Source organism: Cupressus sempervirens, chromosome 1 (assembly GCF_028749045.1).
Source record: "Cupressus sempervirens isolate cs-2001-9-10 chromosome 1, ASM2874904v1, whole genome shotgun sequence".
NCBI classification, from domain to species: domain Eukaryota; kingdom Viridiplantae; phylum Streptophyta; class Pinopsida; order Cupressales; family Cupressaceae; genus Cupressus; species Cupressus sempervirens.
Window position 1 is genome coordinate 611,981,537 of NC_143118.1, and position 11,694 is coordinate 611,993,230.

The following is an 11,694-nucleotide window of genomic DNA, read 5'->3' on the forward strand; positions in this document are numbered from 1 at the left end:
GAGCGAGCAGGGGAGCTTCTCTTATCGGAACCTCTCCGTGGCCTTTGAATATATAGACCCAGTGCCGACGATATCGATGGATACGAGCCTTGGATTCTAAATTTGTTCACAGCTAAGATTGGTTTTTGTGAGAGATGGGTATGAAAGCACATCCCGATTGCTACGCGGGAGCTCCCTAAGGTCGCCTCTGTGCCAACTCGATCGGCACAACATTGGGAATGGTTCGACAGCGGTTGTCGTTCCAATGCGTCATCGGGGGATGTCTTGGGAAGTGGCCTGGCCTTTCAAGGGCGAGCTCGCGTCTATCACTTGGATTGTGCGTCGCGTCGCAAGTGAATGGGGAGATCTCTCTGTGAACGGCGGCATGGTGATTGCAAGAGAAAATTGACTTAGTCGGAGCATTGGCCTCGGGCCACTGTGATGGCCTGGCAATTTCTCTTTAATTGCAACCTATGTTTGCGCAGTAGCAGAGTTTGCAAGTAAGACGGTCCTTGTTCTTGAGAGTTCCAGGAGATGACCTCCGCAACTTTTGGATTGGGCCCCTTCAAGGTGAAATTCATCCAGTTGATCGGATGAGCTCGATGACCATTTCAGTCCCTTGGCTCCATGAATTCACATCTCCTAACCGACGACAATCTTTTGCTCCTTAGACGACCTCATAATAAATTGGGTCGTGGATGGCTGTTTGGTCAGGATTTTCAACGATTTGGATTTTTATGGCGGATGTCGGCGTGTTCGCTAATTTCTAATGCAGAGCGAGCCTCGCACTAATAGCTTATATAGGAGAGGTTGTTGCCGCGAACCTCTCCCGTGCCCCTCTCATTGATTCAACGGCGGTGTCGAGGCGGATGGAAATGTCGGATTTTGAAACAGTGGACGCCGACGTTGAATCAATTGGAGGGGCATGAAGCCCACCCTCGAGGCGCTATTCCTCGACTCTCCTTTAGATCATGTTTTCTTGTCACTCAGCTGGCGCAATTTCGGAAAGCAGTTGGGCTGCGCGTCACGAGTGACAAGGGAGCCTTTGTGATCGGAAGCTCCCCGTGGCCATTCGATGAGAAGAGCCATTGCTTGTGTGAGCAAGGACGAATGCAGCCTCGGATTCCAAACGAAATCAACGACATCGGATCTATATACAAGAGCGGAATGAAGCAGCAGCCCGTTTGCGATGCGCGGCTCCCCAAAGTTGCTATTCTTTCTCACTCCATCGGGGCACAAATTCGGGAGTTGTTCGACAGCGGTCGTCGTTCCAATGGGTGTCATTGCGGCGAAATTTGTTCACAGCTAAGATTGGTTTTTGTGAGAGATGGGTATGAAAGCACATCCCGATTGCTACGCGGGAGCTCCCTAAGGTCGCCTCTGTGCCAACTCGATCGGCACAACATTGGGAATGGTTCGACAGCGGTTGTCGTTCCAATGTGTCATCGGGGGATGTCTTGGAAAGTGGTCTTTCTTTCACTGAATGGGGGATGTCTTGGAAAGTGGTCTTTCTTTCAAGGGCGAGCTCGCGTCTAGCACTTGGACTGTGCGTCGCGTCACAAGTGAATGGGGAGATCTCTCTGTGAACGGCGGCATGGTGATTGCAAGAGAAAATTGACTTAGTCGGAGCCATTGGCCTCGGGCCATTGTGACGGCCTCGCAATTTCTCTTTAATTGCAACCTATGTTTGCGCAGTAGCAGAGTTTGCATGTAAGATGGGCCTTGTTCTCGAGAGTTCCAGGAGATGACCTCCGGAACTTTTGGATTGGGCCCCTTCAAGGTGAAATTCATCCAGCTCGATGACCATTTCAGTCCCTCGGCTCCATGAACTCACATCTCCCAACCGATGACAATCTTTTGCTCCTCTGCCGACCTCATAAAAAATTGGGTCGTGAATGGCTGTTTGGTAGGAATTTTAAAGGATTTGGATTTTCAAGGCGGATGTCGGTGTGTTCGCTAATTTCTAATGCAGAGCGAGCCTCGCACTAATAGCTTATATAGGAGAGGTGGTTGCCGCGAGCCTCTCCCGTGCCCCTCTCATTGATTCAACGCCGGTGTCAAGGCGGATGGATATGTCGGATTTTGAAACGGTGGACGCCGACGTTGAATCAATTAGAGGGGCATGAAGCCCACCCTGGATGTGCTATTCCTCGACTCTCCTTTAAATCATGTTTTCTTCTCGCTCAGCTTGGCGCAATTTCGGAAAAAGGTTTTGGCAGCGGTTGCCATCCCTCACCGCGTCTACTTGGTGATTTTAAAACTCGATCTAAAACGGGAGCCCTCGCCTAGCACCTCCGTCCGGTGTTGCTCGGGTATTGCATAAAATTATGCCAACGGCGCGAATCCCCCAACGAATGCCTACGCTTGGACCCTCTCTTAGATCACCTTCTTCGATCACTCGACCGACGCAACTACGGAAGAGACTTGGCAGCGGTTGCCATTCTACAGCGCGTCTGTTCAGCGATTTCGAAGTTGATCTAATGGCGAGCCCTTGTCTCTAGCCATGAGGTGGGTGGTTGGCGCTCTAGCAAAATTTTTTGCGTGCCTATCGCGGCTACAATGGGAGAGGTGGTTGCCGCGAGCCTCTCCCGTGCCCCCCTCATTGATTCAACGCCGCTGTCAGGGCGGATGGATATGTCGGATTTCGAAACGGTGGACGCCGACGTTGAATCAATTAGAGGGGCATGAAGCCCACCCTCGAGGGTGCTATTCCTGGACTCTCCTTTAGATCATGTTTTCTTGTCACTCAGCTGGCGCAATTTCGGAAAAAGGTTTGGCAGCAGTTGCCAGCCCTCACCGCGTCTACTCGGTGATTTTAAAACTCGATCTAAAACGGGAGCCCTCGTCTAGCACCTCCGTCCGGTGTTGCTCGGGTATTGCATAAATTTATGCCATCGGCGCGAATCCCCCAACGAATGCCTACGCTTGGACCCTCTCTTAGATCACCTTCTTCGATCACTCGACCGACGCAACTACGGAAGAGACTTGGCAGCGGTTGCCATTCTACAGCGCGTCTGTTCAGCGATTTCGAAGTTGATCTAATGGCGAGCCCTTGTCTCTAGGCATGAGGTGGGTGCTTGGCGCTCTAGCAAAACTTTTTGCGTGCCTATCGCGGCTACAACGGGAGAGGTGGTTGCCGCGAGCCTCTCCCGTGCCCCCCTCATTGATTCAACGCCGCTGTCAGGGCGGATGGATATGTCGGATTTTGAAACGGTGGACGGCGACGTTGAATCAATTAGAGGGGCATGAAGCCCACCCTCGAGGGTGCTATTCCTGGTCTCTCCTTTAGATCATGTTTTCTTGTCACTCAGCTGGCGCAATTTCGGAAAAAGGTTTGGCAGCGGTTGCCAGCCCTCACCGCGTCTACTCGGTGATTTTAAAACTCGATCTAAAACGGGAGCCCTCGTCTAGCACCTCCGTCCGGTGTTGCTCGGGTATTGCATAAATTTATGCCATCGGCGCGAATCCCCCAACGAATGCCTACGCTTGGACTCTCTCTTAGATCACCTTCTTCGATCACTCGACCGACGCAACTACGGAAGAGACTTGGCAGCGGTTGCCATTCTACAGCGCGTCTGTTCAGCGATTTCGAAGTTGATCTAATGGCGAGCCCTTGTCTCTAGCCATGAGGTGGGTGCTTGGCGCTCTAGCAAAATTTTTTGCGTGCCTATCGCGGCTACAACGGGAGAGGCGGTTACCGCGAGCCTCTCCCGTGCCCCCCTCATTGATTCAACGCCGCTGTCAGGGCGGATGGATATGTCGGATTTTGAAACGGTGGACGGCGACGTTGAATCAATTAGAGGGGCATGAAGCCCACCCTCGAGGGTGCTATTCCTGGGCTCTCCTTTAGATCATGTTTTCTTGTCACTCGGCTGGCGCAATTTCGGAAAAAGGTTTGGCAGCGGTTGCCAGCCCTCACCGCGTCTACTAGGTGATTTTAAAACTCGATCTAAAACGGGAGCCCTCGTCTAGCACCTCCGTCCGGTGTTGCTCGGGTATTGCATAAATTTATGCCATCGGCGTGAATCCCCCAACGAATGCCTACGCTTGGACCCTCTCTTAGATCACCTTCTTCGATCACTCGACCGACGCAACTACGAAAGAGACTTGGCAGCGGTTGCCATTCTACAGCGCGTCTGTTCAGCGATTTCGAAGTTGATCTCATGGCGAGCCCTTGTCTCTAGGCATGAGGTGGGTGCTTGGCGCTCTAGCAAAATTTTTTTGCGTGCCTATCGCGGCTACAAGGGGAGAGGTGGTTGCCGCGAGCCTCTCCCGTGCCCCCCTCATTGATTCAACGCCGCTGTCAGGGCGGATGGATATGTTGGATTTTGAAACGGTGGACGGCGACGTTGAATCAATTAGAGGGGCATGAAGCCCACCCTCGAGGGTGCTATTCCTGGACTCTCCTTTAGATCATGTTTTCTTGTCACTCAGCTGGCGCAATTTCGGAAAAAGGTTTGGCAGCGGTTGCCAGCCCTCACCGCGTCTACTCGGTGATTTTAAAACTCGATCTAAAACGGGAGCCCTCGTCTAGCACCTCTGTCCGGTGTTGCTCGGGTATTGCATAAATTTATGTCATCGGCGCGAATCCCCCAACGAATGCCTACGCTTGGACCCTCTCTTAGATCACCTTCTTCGATCACTCGACCGACGCAACTACGGAAGAGACTTGGCAGCGGTTGCCATTCTACAGCGCGTCTGTTCAGCGATTTCGAAGTTGATCTAATGGCGAGCCCTTGTCTCTAGCCATGAGGTGGGTGCTTTGCGCTCTAGCAAAATTTTTTGCGTGCCTATCGCGGCTACAACGGGAGAGGTGGTTGCCGCGAGCCTCTTCCGTGCCCCCCTCATTGATTCAACGCCGCTGTCAGGGCGGATGGATATGTCGGATTTTGAAACGGTGGACGCCGACGTTGAATCAATTAGAGGGGCATGAAGCCCACCCTCGAGGGTGCTATTCCTGGGCTCTCCTTTAGATCATGTTTTCTTGTCACTCAGCTGGCGCAATTTCGGAAAAAGGTTTGGCAGCGGTTGCCAGCCCTCACCGCTTCTACTTGGTGATTTTAAAACTCGATCTAAAACGGGAGCCCTCGTCTAGCACCTCCGTCTGGTGTTGCTCGGGTAATGCATAAATTTATGCCATCGGCGCGAATCCCCCAACGAATGCCTACGCGTGGACCCTCTCTTAGATCACCTTCTTCGATCACTCGACCGACGCAACTACGGAAGAGACTTGGCAGCTGTTGCCATTCTACAGCGCGTCTGTTCAGCGATTTCGAAGTTGATCTAATGGCGAGCCCTTGTCTCTAGGCATGAGGTGGGTGCTTGGCGCTCTAGCAAAATTTTTTTGCGTGCCTTCGCGGCTACAACGGGAGAGGTGGTTTCCGCGAGCCTCTCCCGTGCCCCCCTCATTGATTCAACGCCGCTGTGAGGGCGGATGGATATGTCAGATTTTGAAACGGTGGACGGCGACGTTGAATCAATTAGAGGGGCATGAAGCCCACCCTCGAGGGTGCTATTCCTGGACTCTCCTTTAGATCATGTTTTCTTGTCACTCAGCTGGCGCAATTTCGGAAAAAGGTTTGGCAGCGGTTGCCAGCCCTCACCGCGTCTACTCGGTGATTTTAAAACTCGATCTAAAATGGGAGCCCTCGTCTAGCACCTCCGTCCGGTGTTGCTCGGGTATTGCATAAATTTATGCCATCGGCGCGAATCCCCCAACGAATGCCTACGCTTGGACCCTCTATTAGATCACCTTCTTCGATCACTCGACCGACGCAACTACGGAAGAGACTTGGCAGCGGTTGCCATTCTACAGCGCGTCTGTTCAGCGATTTCGAAGTTGATCTAATGGCGAGCCCTTGTCTCTAGCCATGAGGTGGGTGCTTGGCGCTCTAGCAAAATTTTTTGCGTGCCTATCGCGGCTACAACGGGAGAGGTGGTTGCCGCGAGCCTCTCCCGTGCCCCCCTCATTGATTCAACGCCGCTGTCAGGGCGGATGGATATGTCGGATTTTGAAACGGTGGACGGCGACGTTGAATCAATTAGAGGGGCATGAAGCCCACCCTCGAGGGTGCTATTCCTGGACTCTCCTTTAGATCATGTTTTCTTGTCACTCAGCTGGCGCAATTTCGGAAAAAGGTTTGGCAGCGGTTGCCAGCCCTCACCGCGTCTACTTGGTGATTTTAAAACTCGATCTAAAACGGGAGCCCTCGTCTAGCACCTCCGTCCGGTGTTGCTCGGGTATTGCATAATTTTTTGCTATCGGCGCGAAACCCCCAACGAATCCCTAGCCTTGGACTCTCTCTTAGGTCACCTTCTTCGATCACTCGACCGACGCAATTACGGAAGAGGCTTGGCAGCGGTTGCCATTCCACAGCGCGTCTGTTCAGCGATTTCGAAGTTGATCTACTAATGGCGAGCCCTTGTCTAGCCATGAGGTGGGTGCTTGGGGCTCTAGCAATTTTTTGTGTGCCTATCGCGGCTACAATGGGAGCTTTGGTACCAAAAGTTCTCGTCGACCCTCCCCAATAGAAATCAGTGCTGGTGTTCGCGAAAGACACGTTATTCGGATTTTTGGAATATTGGCACCAGCATCGTTTCTATTGGGAGGGCCGTGAAGCCATCCCGATTTTGCTATGCGAGGGCTCGCCCCCCAGAGTCGTTCTCTACGCAACAACTTCTTTGGCACAAAATTTTCAGAATGGTTCGGCAGCGGTTGTCGTTCCAATGGTGCCGTTGTGGTGGTTGCCTGGGCAGCGATCTGAAGGGCGACCCGTCGTCTAGCAGTTGGCCTGCGCATCACGAGTGACAAGGGAGCCTTTGTTATCGGAAGCTCCCCGTGGCCATTCGATTAGAAGAGCCATTGCTTGTTTGAGCAAGGACGAATGCAGCCTCGGATTCCAAACGAAATCAACGATTTCGGATCCTATATAAGAGCGGAATGAAGCAGCAGCACAGCCCGTTTGCTATGCGCGGCTCCCCAAAGTTGCTCTTCTTTCTCACTCCATTGCCACAATTTCGGGAGTTGTTCGACAGCGGTTGTCGTTCCAATGTGTCATTGCGGTGATCTGGAGAGCGATGCTAAGGGCGGGAGCTTGTGTCTAGAATTTGGGATGTTTGTGCGAGCGAGCAGGGGAGCTTCTCTTATCGGAACCTCTCCGTGGCCTTTGAATATATAGACCCAGTGCCGACGATATCGATGGATGCGAGCCCTTGGATTCCAAATTTGTCCACAGCTGACATTGGTTTTTGTGAGAGATGGGCACGAAAGCACATCCCGATTGCTACGCGGGAGCTCCCTAAGGTCGCCTCTGTGCCAACTCGATCGGCACAACATTGGGAATGGTTCGACAGCAGTTTACGTTCCAATGTGTCATCGGGGGATGTCTTGGAAAGTGGTCTTTCTTTCAAGGGCGAGCTCGCGTCTAGACCTTGGATTGTGCGTCACGTCACAAGTGAATGGGGAGATCTCTCTGTGAACGGCGGCATGGTGATTGCAAGAGAAAATTGACTTTAGTCGGAGCCATTGGCCTCGGGCCATTGTGACGGCCTCGCAATTTCTCTTTAATTGCAACCTATGTTTGCGCAGTAGCAGAGTTTGCATGTAAGATGGGCCTTGTTGTCGAGAGTTCCAGGAGATGACCTCCGGAACTTTTGGATTGGGGGCCCCTTCAAGGTGAAATTCATCCAGTTGATCGGATGAGCTCGATGACCATTTCAGTCCCTCGGCTCCATGAACTCACATCTCCTAACCGATGACAATCTTTTGCTCCTCTGCTGACCCCATAAAAAATTGGGTCGTGAATGGCTGTTTGGTAGGAATTTTAAAGGATTTGGATTTTTAAGGCGGATGTTGGTGTGTTCGCTAATTTCTAATGCAGAGCGAGCCTCGCACTAATAGCTTATATAGGAGAGGTGGTTGCCGCGAGCCTCTCCCGTGCCCCTCTCATTGATTCAACGCCGGTGTCAAGGCGGATGGATATGTCGGATTTTGAAACGGTGGACGCCGACGTTGAATCAATTAGAGGGGCATGGAGCCCACCCCGGATGTGCTATTCCTCGACTCTCCTTTAGATCATGTTTTCTTCTCACTCAGCTGGCGCAATTTTGGAAAAGGGTTTGGCAGCGGTTGCCATCCCTCACCGCGTCTACTCGGTGATTTTAAAACTCGATCTAAAACGGGAGCCCTCGTCTAGCACCTCCGTCCGGTGTTGCTCGGGTATTGCATAAATTTATGCCATCGGCGCGAATCCCCCAACGAAAGCCTACGCTTGGACCCTCTCTTAGATCACCTTCTTCGATCACTCGACCGACGCAACTACGGAAGAGACTTGGCAGCGGTTGCCATTCTACAGCGCGTCTGTTCAGCGATTTCGAAGTTGATCTCATGGCGAGCCCTTGTCTCTAGGCATGAGGTGGGTGCTTGGCGCTCTAGCAAAATTTTTTTGCGTGCCTATCGCGGCTACAAGGGGAGAGGTGGTTGCCGCGAGCCTCTCCCGTGCCCCCCTCATTGATTCAACGCCGCTGTCAGGGCGGATGGATATGTCGGATTTTGAAACGGTGGACGGCGACGTTGAATCAATTAGAGGGGCATGAAGCCCACCCTCGAGGGTGCTATTCCCGGACTCTCCTTTAGATCATGTTTTCTTGTCACTCAGCTGGCGCAATTTCGGAAAAAGGTTTGGCAGCGGTTGCCAGCCCTCACCGCGTCTACTCGGTGATTTTAAAACTCGATCTAAAACGGGAGCCCTCGTCTAGCACCTCCGTCCGGTGTTGCTCGGGTATTGCATAAATTTATGCCATCGGCGCGAATCCCCCAACGAATGCCTACGCTTGGACCCTCTCTTAGATCACCTTCTTCGATCACTCGACCGACGCAACTACGGAAGAGACTTGGCAGCGGTTGCCATTCTACAGCGCGTCTGTTCAGCGATTTCGAAGTTGATCTAATGGCGAGCCCTTGTCTCTAGGCATGAGGTGGGTGCTTGGCGCTCTAGCAAAATTTTTTGCGTGCCTATCGCGGCTACAACGGGAGGGGTGGTTGCCGCGAGCCTCTCCCGTGCCCCCCTCATTGATTCAACGCCGCTGTCAGGGCGGATGGATATGTCAGATTTTGAAACGGTGGACGGCGACGTTGAATCAATTGGAGGGGCATGAAGCCCACCCTCGAGGGTGCTATTCCTGGACTCTCCTTTAGATCATGTTTTCTTGTCACTCAGCTGGCGCAATTTCGGAAAAAGGTTTGGCAGCGGTTGCCAGCCCTCACCGCGTCTACTCGGTGATTTTAAAACTCGATCTAAAACGGGAGCCCTCGTCTAGCACCTCCGTCCGGTGTTGCTCGGGTATTGCATAAATTTATGCCATCGGCGCGAATCCCCCAACGAATGCCTACGCTTGGACCCTCTCTTAGATCACCTTCTTCGATCACTCGACCGACGCAACTACGGAAGAGACTTGGCAGCGGTTGCCATTCTACAGCGCGTCTGTTCAGCGATTTCGAAGTTGATCTAATGGCGAGCCCTTGTCTCTAGGCATGAGGTGGGTGCTTGGCGCTCTAGCAAAATTTTTTGCGTGCCTATCGCGGCTACAACGGGAGAGGTGGTTGCCGCGAGCCTCTCCCGTGCCCCCCTCATTGATTCAACGCCGCTGTCAGGGCGGATGGATATGTCGGATTTTGAAATGGTGGACGGCGACGTTGAATCAATTAGAGGGGCATGAAGCCCACCCTCGAGGGTGCTATTCCTGGACTCTCCTTTAGATCATGTTTTCTTGTCACTCAGCTGGCGCAATTTCGGAAAAAGGTTTGGCAGCGGTTGCCAGCCCTCACCGCGTCTACTTGGTGATTTTAAAACTCGATCTAAAACGGGAGCCCTCGTCTAGCACCTCCATCCGGTGTTGCTCGGGTAATGCATAAATTTATGCCATCGGCGCGAATCCCCCAACGAATGCCTACGCTTGGACCCTCTCTTAGATCACCTTCTTCGATCACTCGATCGACGCAACTACGGAAGAGACTTGGCAGCGGTTGCCATTCTACAGCGCGTCTGTTCAGCGATTTCGAAGTTTTGATCTAATGGCGAGCCCTTGTCTCTAGGCATGAGGTGGGTGCTTGGCGCTCGAGCAAAATTTTTTGCGTGCCTATCGCGGCTACGATGGGAGAGGTGGTTGCCGCGAGCCTCTCCCGTGCCCTCCTCATTGATTCAACGCCGCTGTCAGGGCGGATGGAAATGTCGGATTTTGAAACGGTGGACGGCGACGCTGAATCAGTTAGAGGGGCATGAAGCCCACCCTCGAGGGTGCTATTCCTGGACTCTCCTTTAGATCATGTATTCTTGTCACTCAGCTGGCGCAATTTCGGAAAAAGGTTTGGCAGCGGTTGCCAGCCCCTCACCGCGTCTACTTGGTGATTTTAAAACTCGATCTAAAACGGGAGCCCTCGTCTTGCACCTCCGTCCGGTGTTGCTCGGGTATTGCACAAATTTTTGCCATCGGCGCGAATCCCCCAACGAATGCCTACACGCTTGGACCCTCTCTTAGATCACCTTCTTCGATCACTCGACCGACGCAATTACGGAAGAGACTTGGCAGCGGTTGCCATTCTACACCGCGTCCGTTATGCGATTTCGAAGTTGATCTAATGGCGAGCCCTTGTCTATAGCAATGAGGTGGGTACTTGGCGCTCTAGCAAAATTTTTTGCGAGCCTATCGCGGCTACAATGGGAGAGGTGGTTGCCGCGAGCCTCTCCCGTGCCCAGCTCATTGATTCAACGCCGCTGTCAGGGCGGATGGATATGTCGGATTTTGAAACGGTGGACGCCGACGTTGAATCAATTAGAAGGGCATGAAGCCCACCTTCGAGGGTGGTGCTATTCCTGGACTCTCCTTTACATCATGTTTTCTTGTCACTCAGCTGGCGCAATTTCGGAAAAAGGTTTGGCAGCGGTTGCCAGCCCTCACCGCGTCTTCTTGGTGATTTTAAAACTCGATCTAAAACGGGAGCCCTCGTCTAGCGGCTCTGTGCCAACTCGATCAGCACAACATTGGGAAATGGTTCGACAGCGGTTGTCGTTCCAATGTGTCATCGGGGGATGCCTTGGAAAGTGGCCTTTCAAGGGCGAGCTCGCGTCTAGCCCTTGGATTGTGCGTCGCGTCACAAGTGAATGGGGGAGATCTCTCTGTGAACGGCGGCATGGTGATTGCAAGAGAAAATTGACTTAGTCGGAGCATTGGCCTCGGGCCATTGTGACGGCCTTGCAATTTCTCTTTAATTGCAACCTATGTTTGCGCAGTAGCAGAGTTTGCATGTAAGATGGGCCTTGTTCTCGAGAGTTCCAGGAGATGACCTCCGGAACTTTTGGATTGGGCCCCTTCAAGGTGAAATTCATCCAGCTGATCGGATGAAGCTCGATGTGCTTGTATCTATTCCGAGACGGTAATGATGGTCATTAATCTGTGGCGGTGAGTATTATCCCATTCGGTAATCGCAATGGCGGAGCTAGTGGGAAGTACTTGTCACTTTGTTTTGATGGATATACCCTATATGTAGGTGTCTGCACGGCTTGCAACACACTGCACATTTGGTGTTCGATTCTATGATGCGCTTGTTGCTGAGTGTGTATGGAGTTGTATCTTTTAGCCAAGGGCTCCGTCTCATTGGCACGTTCTATCATCGCATTTTTATCCTGCCCGAACGGCAAGAAGGAAAGAGGTGGTTTG